The sequence below is a fragment of the Rhinolophus hipposideros genome, assembly GCF_964194185.1.
Source record: "Rhinolophus hipposideros genome assembly, chromosome: 8".
Classification (NCBI taxonomy): Eukaryota; Metazoa; Chordata; class Mammalia; order Chiroptera; family Rhinolophidae; genus Rhinolophus; species Rhinolophus hipposideros.
The window spans coordinates 24,304,895-24,317,753 of record NC_138054.1 but is presented as its reverse complement, the minus strand read 5'-3'; positions in this window follow the sequence as shown (position 1 = coordinate 24,317,753).

Sequence of the window (12,859 nt, the reverse complement as noted above, 5' to 3'; positions counted from 1 at the left end):
TGATCAAACAATATGGTGAATGTTTAAATAAAAAAAACTTTATTACAGGAAAAGCCACATTGCCATTAATCCCCCTCAAAATACTCCCTCTTGTTTCAAACACACTTATCCCATCGTTCCTTCCACTTTCTGAAGCAGCTCTGGAAGTCCTCTTTCATGAGTGTCTTTAGGTACATGTCGTGGCTGCCTCTATGTCCTGAATCATTTTGACTCTGATGAAGAGTCAGAAGTCGCATGGTGCCAGGTCCAGTGAATAAGGTGGATGAGGACACACCGTTATTTTTTTTTTAATTAAAGTTTATTGGGATGAAAATTGTTAGTAAAGTTACATTGGTTTCAGGTGTACAATTCTATAATACATCATGTATATATCACATGGTGTTTCACCACCCAGAGTCAGTTCTCCTTCCATCACCATATATTGCACACCATAATGTTTTCATTTGACAGAAATTGCCATATACCGAAAGCGATGTGTGACACGCCGTATTGTCATAATAGAGGATGATTTACGGCACACTTTAAAACACACCTTATCTCAACCATAGCTCACATCTGACCGACTGCACCGAACAAGTTGAAACTTGTCACACACTGTTACTAAGATTCAATGTGCCCCTTCCCACATTGAAGATCCCTGCATTCCGTTGGATGGCACTTGGCAGCAGCATTCACTGTATTTTGTGATCAAAATGAAAAGGTTCTGTGCCATACATCACTTCTGGCATGTGGCAATTTCTGTCAAATAAAAACATTACAGTGTCTCGTCATCCATCTTATTCACCACATCTGGCACTATGAGACTTCTGGCTCTTCCCCAAAGTCAAAATAATTCAGGACATCGCGGCAGCCACGACAGCGCAACTAAAGACACTCACGAAAGAGGACTTCCAGAACTGCTCCAGAAAGTGACAAGAAGATGGGATAAATGTGTTCAAAACAAGGGGGAGTAACTTGAGGGGGATTAAGGGCACTACGTCTTTTACTGTAATCAATTTATTTCAACATCCACCGTATTTTTTGACCACACCTCTTATGTCAATTATACCTCAATTAAAAGAAAAACAAAACACAAGAGTCAGTAAGATGAAAGGGGGCATCAGAGAACAGAAAGGTGACAGAAGGAGCAAGAGGTGCACATAGTAACAAGAAGACCCTAGGACAGGGAGCAGGGCCATGAGCAGAGAGAGGGGCCAGGACAGAAAGGGCTGGATCACTTCACGGGGATAAATGGGCTTGCCCACCACCATCCCACCAAACTGCTCATATAACTCTCAGAATGATTGCACAGTACAATAACTTATGTTCCTAATAATTACCATATGTCATTTAGAAAGTTGAGACAAACATACCCCCCATTTGAAGCAGCCATACTACTCTGTTTCATTATAATGCCATGGGTCTCTCAAATAATATGCTATAAAAGTAAATAGATATGCTAACTCGTACAGTAGACAGTGATCTATATTTTTGCATGTTCTGAGTGCTGTTGTAAGCCACAGGACAATGCCATCTGTGTTCTCTGGCAATAGTACCTCATATCTGTAAATGCTCTCAGCCGGGATACTGCCCTATTCTGAGCTGGTATCGCTCCACTGTGGCTGTCCTAGAAAACAATTTTGACCTAGAGTGGTAGACCAAGTATACAGAAATGATAATGCTAGACCTGCCAGCAAATATACTCATATACATACACACATAGTATGTATGTGTGTGTGTATATATATATATATATTTAGCTATATTTATAGATATAGCTATATACTTAAGATTTTTGCCTTCAAGGAAAAGACATGAGGAGCAAGAAGTTATGCTCAGCAGGCAACCTGATATTTTGAGGGGCATCATAAATATCACCGGAATCTTGAGAGTCTGACATTTGCATGAACGGCAGCTGGAAGAATGCATGCCTAGACACAAGTCATGACTGAGGGGATTGCAGCGAGCCGGGAGGCCTTCTTTGCAAAAACCTAGTTACGTAGGTGTGGAGAGCTGGTCTGGCTGGCTCTCCCAGCAACAAATACCATGTGCTCTGTTCCCTGTGTATTGTGTACTGAGAAAGAGCCTGAACTTGGGCCTAGGAAGCCATCAACAAGTATTTGTTGAATAAATAACTTTTCATCAAAAATGTTAAAATAGTAGAAGTTAAATTTCAGTTATCTAGAACTCTCACTCACCGATTGAGAATTCTCATTTTCTATTTCACACGATGGAGATGACACTTTATCAGTGGTGTTGCCTTCATGCAAGGCCCATTCATTTTTCTTTTTTAACATCAGTTGTTTTTTTTTATTGAGATATAATTGACATAACATTATGGAAGTTTAAGGTGTACGACGTGTTGACTGGATATACTTAGGTATTGCAATATGATTACCACTGCAGCATTAGCTAACACCTGTACTCCATCACATAATTATCATTTATTTTTTGTGGTGAGAACATTTCAGATCTAGTCTCCTAGCAATTTTAAAGTACATAATTCAGTACTGTTGATTATAATCACTATCCTGTGCATTAGATCTCCAGAATTTATTCATCTCCTAGTTGCAAGTTCAAGACCTATTCATAATGGTGGTAGAAACCACTGCAAATGGAACCAACTTGTGAAAGAGAAATGACACAGGGAGGGAAACAGGAAAACACAGAAGGAACCAGAGCTGTCCCTTGGTTTTGTTTGTCTACCACCCAGTAGACAAATTAAAATCACCATATCATTCAAGTACTACAGAAATTCATCTCAATTGATATGATCCTAACACAAGTCTGTACGAAATCACACTCTAGGTCAGTTACCATATTTAGTGTCCCTACAAACAACATGGAGAACTTGTTTAAAAGACGCGTTCTGAGCCCCACCTCCAGAGATTTTAATTTAGTAGGTCTGGTTAACAAACACCTCAGCAGATTCTGTTCCAAGAATGATAATGTTGGAGACGATAAAGCAGAGCCATCTCGGCTGAATGCCAAACAAGGACCCAATCTCCACAGTCTTCAAGTCAATTAGCTAATTCATTGAGTATCACAGATGCATTCTCCTTATTTGTTGTAAGTTAACAGGGGTCTGTTTTGTATTTCTCTGTTAACCTAAGCTTTTAAACATTACATAACACTAGCTGCAGGGTACTAAAACTGCTTTGAGCCAAGTTAGGGGGAGGCATACAATAAAAATCTCCCAAATTAACCATTCTTATTACCATCTTAAGGATGAAGAAACTAAGGCCTATAGAAGTTAGAGACTTACCCCAAATCACACAGCTGATAAGTGTCTGAACCTGGTTTCAAACCCCTGAGCATCCAACCCCAAAGTTTTAGTGATTCTCAGGCAACTAAACGATGCATCATTTTCAGTTAATTCTTCGGCAAGAACTTATGTGGACTGATTGCGAATATTCTCTGCAGGTAACTAATTGATTCCAGATAGTGTTAGGATTTGTAACATATTGAATGTCCTCCATTCTAAGACACTGTTAAGATTTAATAAGAAGCAACATTAACTTAACATCTTTCAGGGGGCATAAAACTGCACATTAAATCCATATATTGAGTGTAAAATGGCTCACAATTTTGGAATGTGAAAAAAATCAGTAAGTAAACAAATAGACAAACAAAGATGGAGGAGGAGATCTTAGAATCAATGGGAGAAAAACTCATACTACGGTACTATATATGACTGGTGTGACTACACAGTCACTGTGCCACCTGCTGTGAGAAGGTGGCAACTGCATTAGCCCTCAGCGCCAGGGCTTTTGCTGGGATCTGCGTCTGAGGGCTATAACCTCTTTATTACCCCCAGGTGTCCTCACAGAGTGAGTGCCAATATCAGATAGAATGTGTGGATATAGAATGAAGGGAAAAATAAGAATAAAAATTAAAAAGGAGGAAAACTAAGGAGGATGGGAGAGAAAAAGAAAAGCAAAATAGGGAGGTGGTGTCACATCGCCAATCACTGTCATTAATATCTACCTCTTAGTATGTGCCAGGTATTTTGCATATTTTATCTCTAGTCTATTTGATCTGTCTTACACAGGCTTGCCTTTTTTCTGTTTTCAGTCTTTTCAAAGAATAAACTTTTTTTTATTGATCATTTCTATTATATTTTCATTTCTTTTTCACTTATTTCAGCTCATCTCTATCATTTGCTCTTTCTACTTATTTTGGGTTTTTAGTTTCCGAACTTATGCCATGTAATTTTAGAATTTCAGGGCTGGATGTAGACATAAAAAAACCTAGCTCTTCTCCCTTATTTTGCAAAGAGGCCAATAGAGAAATAAGATTTGCCTAATATCCTATAGATATACACATTCTCTATTCATTGCTCTTTCTCTGTTCATACTACCACATCTCTTTCTCCCTTCTCTTCTCTCTCTTCTTTCCTTTTCTTCTTCCCCCAACTCAGAACAAATAAGATTATTGGATTAATAAAATTCAGGAGAAATAGGATTATTTCCTTCTTAATAGATTTGCATCTAAGCATCTCAACATTCTTAGATGCATTTGTGTTCATGGTTAGTCATTTTCCAATATTTACAATATTACACGTTATCTGAATTCATGCTAAACATTTCACTGTTAGGAGTACTGAAGGAATAGTTCAAGATATTTGTGTCTGTTTCCCAACTTGGTAAATCACTCATATTGACCTTCTGCCGTTTTGTAGTAAGATATGCAGTTTGCTTCTGTCTACAGAAGAGTGTTTGGGATCCACTAAAGCTTCTAATGTCTCAATGATCAGTGGCTGCAAAATGCAAAGTTTCTCCTGAATGGTGTTGATAACAACATGACCTTTTATAAGAATTAAAACAACCGTTTTAGAATACTCAGGATCCTGTTAAATAGAGAAATCTATAATAGCTAGGACAGCTGGAACATTTCCGAACATGGTCACTGCTGGAATGCCTATTCCAGATGATTCCAAAACTGAATCTCCTGGGTTAAAATATAACCATGTATATAATGCTGTTACTCGGCTTGCATTTGTTTTTCACATATAGCTAAGATACAACTCTTGGTACATTGAGGTCTTCAAACAATTTTTCTATTTTTTAAACCTTTTTCCTAGAGGAAAAAGAAAGAAACACTCTTATTTGTTAATTTTAATAATTGGAGGTGATTATGTTACATTTGGCAGGATATTATTTTTAAAAGTAAAGGCTTAAGTGAGGCATTAGAATAATTTATAGATTCCAACCACCTTTTTCCTTTCTAATTGTTATCGATATCTAAGAGTTAAATGAACAAATGTAAAACAATGTTCTGAGATTAAAAGAAAATGTCCATCTTTTTTCATAATTTAAGAAGTTTCTTCATGCTAATTATGGTAGATACATTTTAGAAAACAGATCCCAAGTACAACCTGACCTTCAAGGATTCCAGTATCAGGATTATTTGGTTGACCTATAATATGAAATCTACAGGTTTTACTTCTATGTATTAACTTCTTTTCCATATATTTAATACTTATGAAATAACCAACTGAATTGGAATGCAGACATTCATTCCTGTGAACTGGAATGAAGACAAATCTTTATTTGAAAATAAGTCTACTCAAAACATGTGATTAGAATGAGTTGAAGTGAGCTGTGAAGTATAACCAAGTAATTTTAATACCTGATAGAAAACACTTCAAAATACTAAACATTAGAGGAACGGGCAGAGGTGTAAAAATATTACCAATTAATTCACTCTTCCAAGGTAATCATGCTGACTCCACAGAATATGTAGATATATTCTCATTTCTGATCTTATTCTCTCCATTACATACATTTAATGACTTCACGTAATTTGCTAGCATTTGGAATTTGCTGTTTCCTTTTTACAAAGTACAAATTATGTTATAAGCATCATCTGAATAAAGGTAAAAGAGCAGTAAATAAGCATTTGCTCATCAGTCACAAGTTAGATAAAGCTTCTCCAGAATCTCCAGGATGGAGATTCTGAATCTAAATGTTTGTCCTAAACATTAGATGGGTTGAACCCGAGTTCCCAAGCAATCAAAGGAGGGAATATGGGATGAACCCAATACAGAAAACCCCTCCAGTGAGTGTGGGAAAGGAGGTGATGGTGAGTTACTTTGGGACGCTTTAGAGAGTACAACTGAGAACACTTATTTGAGGACAGTGCAGTATTTTTGAGAAGCCGTACATTTTAATGCCTTTGTTTCTGATCAATATTAGTATCTGCATTCTCACATTTGTGAAAATGTTAACGTGTCATCATGCTTTACCATTTGTTGAAAAAAATCAGTAACAATTCAGATTCCTCCCTCCTTCCAACCCCTCTGGCTGTGTGGTTGCACTGTATTCAAAAACAAAGTCAGATCTTTCTCAGAGAAACTCTTACCCCGAAGTCTCAGTTCTAGGTGTGTTCCCACCCCTTACCTGAGCAAATGTATAAACGTGTCCACAAGGAAGAGATAAAAGACAGGGAAGATAAATAGCTATACAGATATTTCAGGCGGATGGACCCAATCTTGACTTCAGAATTATTATGATGAATAAGAATGAAACTTGTTTTTTATAAAGTAAAAACAAAGACCTCACTAGAGTACATAAGCGGGGATATTTGCACAAGGGGCGGGGATGAAGGCAATGCTGGGTGGCCAGACCTTGGCAGGGCACTGGCACCTCCACGTTCTGGGCCCTGGGGGCCACAGCTGTGCAAGACGTGGGGCAGCCACAGCCATGCGTGTCTGACGGTAGGTCAAGGAACTGAAGTCCCTACCAGCCCAGGAACGAGCGCCGCGGGGCTGGGAGGGCAGCACCTGTCAGGTAAGTAAATATGTTTTCTGGTTGTTCTTCTTCCCTTCAATAAATATGTACTGTATTTAGCTCTGGGAATACAAAAGAGAGAGAGATGTGCTACTTAGCCTCAAGGAGCTTACATATCAGAGACAGATATTAAAAGCATGATTATAGAGATAGCTGTTTAATTGTACTTGTGCAGAGTACTATGAAAGAACAACGCAGGGTTCTATGAGGACTTATAAGAGGTGGCCAGCATGAGAGGTCAGAGAGAGCCTTTCTTAGGAAGTGACAATTTGGCTGAGACCAGAAGCATTGACCAAATGAAGAGGATGGGCGAAGAAAAATTTCCAGCAAAGAAATAAAATGTGTAGGGAGACTCATGTCTTTTGGTCATTGGAAGAACTATCAGAGGTGGCTGTGTGTGGGGCATGGTACATGAGGAGTTCAAGTGTTTCTAGATGAGGCCAGGGGGCTGGCAGGGGACAGATCACGGTGAATTTTTTTCCGCTAAGTTAAGGAGTTTTGACTTCATTCTTTGAGAAATGGGGAAACCATTGAAGGGTTTTTAAACTAGGGGAAAGGATTCCATTTTCACTTTTAAATGATCACTGCAGTCTCTCTTTGGAGACTGGACTGTAGGGGCTGAGAGAGAGAAGCAGGAAGACGATTGGGAGGCATCCATAAAAGATCTGATGAGGGAATGCATGAGGGTAGGTGAAATGGATGTGGAGAGGACATAGTGAAGAGATATTTAGGTAGAGTGGGTAGGACTTGGTGATTGGTGAGAGGGAGAAAGTGTTAGTTTACTCTGGAGCCGTAACAAAAATTCCACATTCTTCGTGGCTTAAACAGCAGAAATTTATTTTCTCACAGTTTTGGAGGCAAGGAGCCCGAAATCAAGATGTTGGCAAGTTTGGTTTCTTCTGAGACCTGTCTCCTTGGCTTTCCGTGCCCTCAAATGACCTTTTGTTCCACACATGCACATTCCTGGTGTTTCTCTGTATGGCCTAATCTGCTCTTCTTAGAAGGACACCTGTTAGATGGATTAGGACCCATCTTCATGGCCTCTTTTTTTTTTTTTTTTAAACTTAATTACCTCTTTAAAGGCCCTATCTCCAAATATAGTCACATTCTGAGGTACTGAGGGTTGAAGCTTCAAAATAAGAATTTTGGGGCACAATTCATTCAATAACAAAAGGTAAAGCTTAAATGCATGATTCTGAGAGAAGCAAAATACATAGTGAATTATGGTGCCACATGCTGAGTTAGGGAAACCTAGAAGAAAAGGTAGTTTAGAGGAAAGGTTAGGAACTCTATTTGGACCTGTTGAGTTTAAGATTGTCATGTAAATACCGAACTGAATAAACAGTTAGATACATTGGCTGGAGTTGGGAAGAAAGTCTAGGCTAGATATATAAAGGTAGTTTTTTGGCCTGTCAATAATAAGTGAAGCTGTGGGGGTACAGGAGATTGTTTTGGGGGAGTGAGAGACAGAGAGGAGAAAAGGGTCCAGAACACAGTCCCAAGGCAACCAGCCAACACCAGAAGGTTGAGGAAGGGCCAGCAAAGAAGATTGAGGGGATAGGTCCATTCTTCCTAGGTCCTGCTGGCCTAAACCGTAGTAACCCCAAATAAAATAGTGGACTTACCCTGAAAGGACACTGCTTTTGACTATGGTGGTGGAGTAGTGGTGGTGAAGGGACTGAAAGTTACTATAACTCTTATTTTCATTACGCTCCATTAGGAAACAACCCATAAGTCTCCTTAATGAAATGCAGGTCCTCAGGGCTGATGTAGGAAGAGGGTTCTCTGAGGTGGGTTTAGAACTTTGGCCCATCTTCCTTCTATGGTTTCCCCTGGGGCTTCCTTACTGCGGTCACCACCATTCTGAAATTGAGGAAGTCCTACTTCTTTTTAAAGTTCTGACTTCTGTCAGAATGTTTATTGAGTTCATCATTATATACGAAGCACTATAAGTAGTACACTGGAAGAAAAAAGTCGGTGCGATATTGCATTTTGGTTTTTACTTTCCCATACTTATTCATCTCAACTGCTAGGCTTCCTCAAGGCAGTAGTTTCCAACTTTTTGTTTAGCCACAAAGGACTCCGTATATTATTTTTTTCCCCAAAGGATCTAGAAATTCCTACAATATTACATCAGATGAAATGAACTTGTATGTAATAAGTGTCTACACACTGAGGTTTTCATTTTAGTGAGTCTGATAAGTTTTCTTGTAGATAAATGTTCAATTTTTATTAGATTATTTCTAAAATGTTGAAAATAGCTTTCAAACTCTTTTTTTTCATAGAGCCTAAGGATTCAGGGATTCCCAGGCTGGGAATCTGGTCCTAAAAGAATTGCTTTTCTTTGGTTGCCAGAGGGATGACCATGTCACAGTCACTCTGTTCTTTCTCTTTTCTCCTGCTCTCAATGCACCTGTCGCCAGCAGGCATGATTTTCTAATGAAAACATTTCAGATCCACTTGGAGTTAATTTAAACAACTTCACTGTCTTCGCATTTCTCCAAGGGACAAGAATACCTGAATTTACATCTCATGGTGGCTATCAACTAAACCACCCCAATGTGTTTTCTGTTTTGAAAATAATGGCTAAACATTATAAATATATCACATGATAAGACAAAACATATAATCCAAAATAATGTAGTCAGACAGGAGACTGAGATAAGATTCAGCCTTCATGAATTTCTGATTTTATTCCTAGAATTTTTTCAAAATGCATTTAGTTTTGCATTGAATAAGTACAATTTACAAGTTGGAGGTTTACATATTGTATAGGAATGAAAAGGACGATAGACTATACTTACATCAGGCTTTTAACCTCATCCCTATTGACATTTTGGACCAGATAATTAATTAGTTGTTGGGGGTGAGTGCTGTCCTGAGCATAGTAGGATGTTTAGCAGCATCCCCTACCTCTACCCGTTAGGTTCCAGTGGCACCCCGTCTCTAATTTGCGACAACCAGAAATGTCTGCAGACATGGCCACTTCTTGGGAGCAAAAATCACTCCTGATTGAGAACCACTGTATTTTACAATAAAGAGAAGACTCCACAAACGCCAAAACAACTTTTTCCCTTTTGAAGATATATCCTTTTAAATGTTGATAGACATTTTCTCCACACATGGTAGACCTTAAAAAGTACAAATCTAATATTAACAGACTCCAGCACTGAATTACATTTTATGTTTCTTTGTTTTTATGACTTAAACATGCGTCCTGATTTGTGTTCATTATCCCAAACCCAAAGCGCAGCTTTTAAAATTGTGTTCTTGTTGACACACAGACCCCAGAAGTAGGCTTTTGTGGGGTCTGGGTCCATCATCTACTTTGGGTTGCAAGAAATAGCTTTCCCATATGTGAAATTTTTTCACGGGATTTGGCCACAGGAGGGCGCACTTTCCCTATGCTTGCTGATTTATTTATTAAGTGTTTTAGTACTTTCTTGTCAGAGAGAGTTAAATGACACAGGGAATCCCTAATCTAGAAATCAGAAAAACAGCTAGTGCATTAGTCAGGATTTTCTAGAAAAACAGAACCAATAGGATAAAACGAGATTATAAGGAATTGGCCCATATGATTATGAAGTCCCACGATGCCATCTGCAAGCTGGAGACTCAGCAAAGCTGTACCAATCAGTCTGAGTTGAAGGCCTGAGAACCGGGACAGCCGACGGTGTAAATGCCAGACTAAGGGCAGAAGATGAGATAAGACGAGATAAGATGTGAGGCAGAAAAAAAAAGTGATGAATTCCTCTGCCTATTTTTAAAATTAAATGTATTGAGGTAACGTTGGTTAATAACATTATAAAAAATTCAAGTGCACAACATTATAATTCCATGTCTGTATACTCTATTGCATGCTCACCCCCAAGTCTAGTTTCCTTCCATTACCATATATTTGACTCTCTCTACCCAATTTGCCCTCCCCCAACCTCTACCCCTTCCCACCGTTCGTTTATATGTATGAATTTGTTTTAGTTTGTTCTAGTAGTCATTTGTTACTTTTCTGCATTTTAAAAACTATAATCAGGCCCAGAAAGGATTAAATGCTGTTCACCCACATTGGGGACAACAATTGACTGAGTATTTGATTCAAATGCAAATTTCATCAGGAGACACGCTCACAGACACCCAGAAATCATGTATAATCTGGGTACTCTGTGACCGAGTCAAGTAGACGCATAATCATAGTTAGATTTTATATCAAAAATTGAACCACATCTCCATTCTTATGATCTAAGCTCATGCCCACCTGCCACTGCATTTATTTTTTTTAATCGTAATTTTTGAAATCAGTAGTATAAGGCAGCACCTGCAGATGAAAGATAGCTGCACCACCCAGTTGTTTTAAAGAACTCAGAATAAAGCTGTTAAAACTAACATGCTCTCCTTGGAAGAAAACACATGGTATATGGTATATGGAGGCATCTGACAATTGGTGCAGTCTTGCTTTTATATGCTATTTACAGGTGTACTGAGAAAGCATTAAGTATAAAGCAGCATTTTTTTCTTTTTATATAGATTCAGTGTCTGTCAAAATGTTTGTGATTTTGGCTTGTGAAGATAGAAGGCCTTAATAAATGTACATCTGTAGGCTTTCAAAAATAAATGTACATGCCCTCCTTACTGTAATATGCTTGAATGGGCTGTAGACGATAGCCAAGAATGATACAGCAAATTTGATGAAAATTTAAGTAATTTAGAGAATTTAGATTGGGGGAGATAAAAGTTATTAATAAATAGAGTAAAACCTTGTATGACATGGTGGGGTGCTATTTATTAAACTTTACCATTTGACTCTTTAGAAAACCTGGTTTGTCCTACGATATGCCACTGTATTTTCTGCTCCCTTAGCCAACACAATGGGAAGCCATGTTCAGAAATGAATGATCTAGAATGACGTGAGAAGAATTTAATTTCACTTTTCCAGGAAGGTTGGAAATGTTCTAGACCTTCCCCAGTTTACCAGACATTGAAGTTAAGCTTTGAAACTGACAGAGATGTGTCCATTCATTTTTAATATAACCCTAAAGCCTAACGAACAGGTCTCATAGGATCCCAATTACAATGGCATAATTTAAGTTTAACAGAAAGTGCAGGGAATGGTTTCCAGATTTAGCTGATGGGTTAGCTAGACCCCATTTTTGTTTCAACCCTTCTGGGAATGTTTCTAAACTACATATTTCTTTTTTGCAACAGTAAATGACTCTTTGGTAATCCGGGTCATGATTCAAAATGTAATTTCTTAGCGATTAATACTCTAGCACTAGGTTTTGCACCAGGTGCATTTAACTTTTGATTTCCATACTATCTCATAATCAAAGTTGGCTGATGAGAGTGAAAGATAGTGGCTGATCCTGAGAAAGCAGCCTCTGGCTTTGCCTCCTCCTTGACTGGGAAACTCTCTGGTTTTGACGGTGGAGAAATGATGGTGGCAGCTTGGGCATTGTCGGGACAGAATCCCAAAGAGCAGTTTCCAGGTTCTTGGCCTCATGTGGAAAGGTGCTGGCTCGGGTAGTAGATGGCCATCCGCTGTGGCTGGGTGACTGTCAGTTGTTACCGGTTAGCCATTAGCCACTGATGGCACAACTGCCATGACTGGGTTGCTTGTTTGGTTGGAAAAGAAGCATGGATTGCTGCTAGCAAGTACAGTTGGCTGAGAAGTGGACAGCCGATTGCGGGTAAGGCGGCTTCTGTTTCCAACCCAGCCGCCAGTGAGAGTATAGTGGTATGAATCCCCTATCGATGGCTCCGTGGGTGTTCCTTTTTGGCTTCACCATATCCTGCGTTCTGGTGCCGGGAGTGGGAGCTGAGTCCCCGCATGACAGGCATAGACTTGTCAGGGCAGGTTAAGTGGAGGGTTCCAGCTGTAGAAGTAAAATTGTAGGACAGTTTTATGGGTACTGACCCCACAGACTGGACTGACACTACCTCTACGAATCTAAGATACATCTGGTTACAAAATGCACCATTATTTTATGTATTCCTAACAAAGAAAAAACATTCAATAAATAATAACAATGCTTTCTCATGACACAAATTTTATGTTTATTGATACTGCTCTTTTAGACTTATTTAGACAGAGGTTT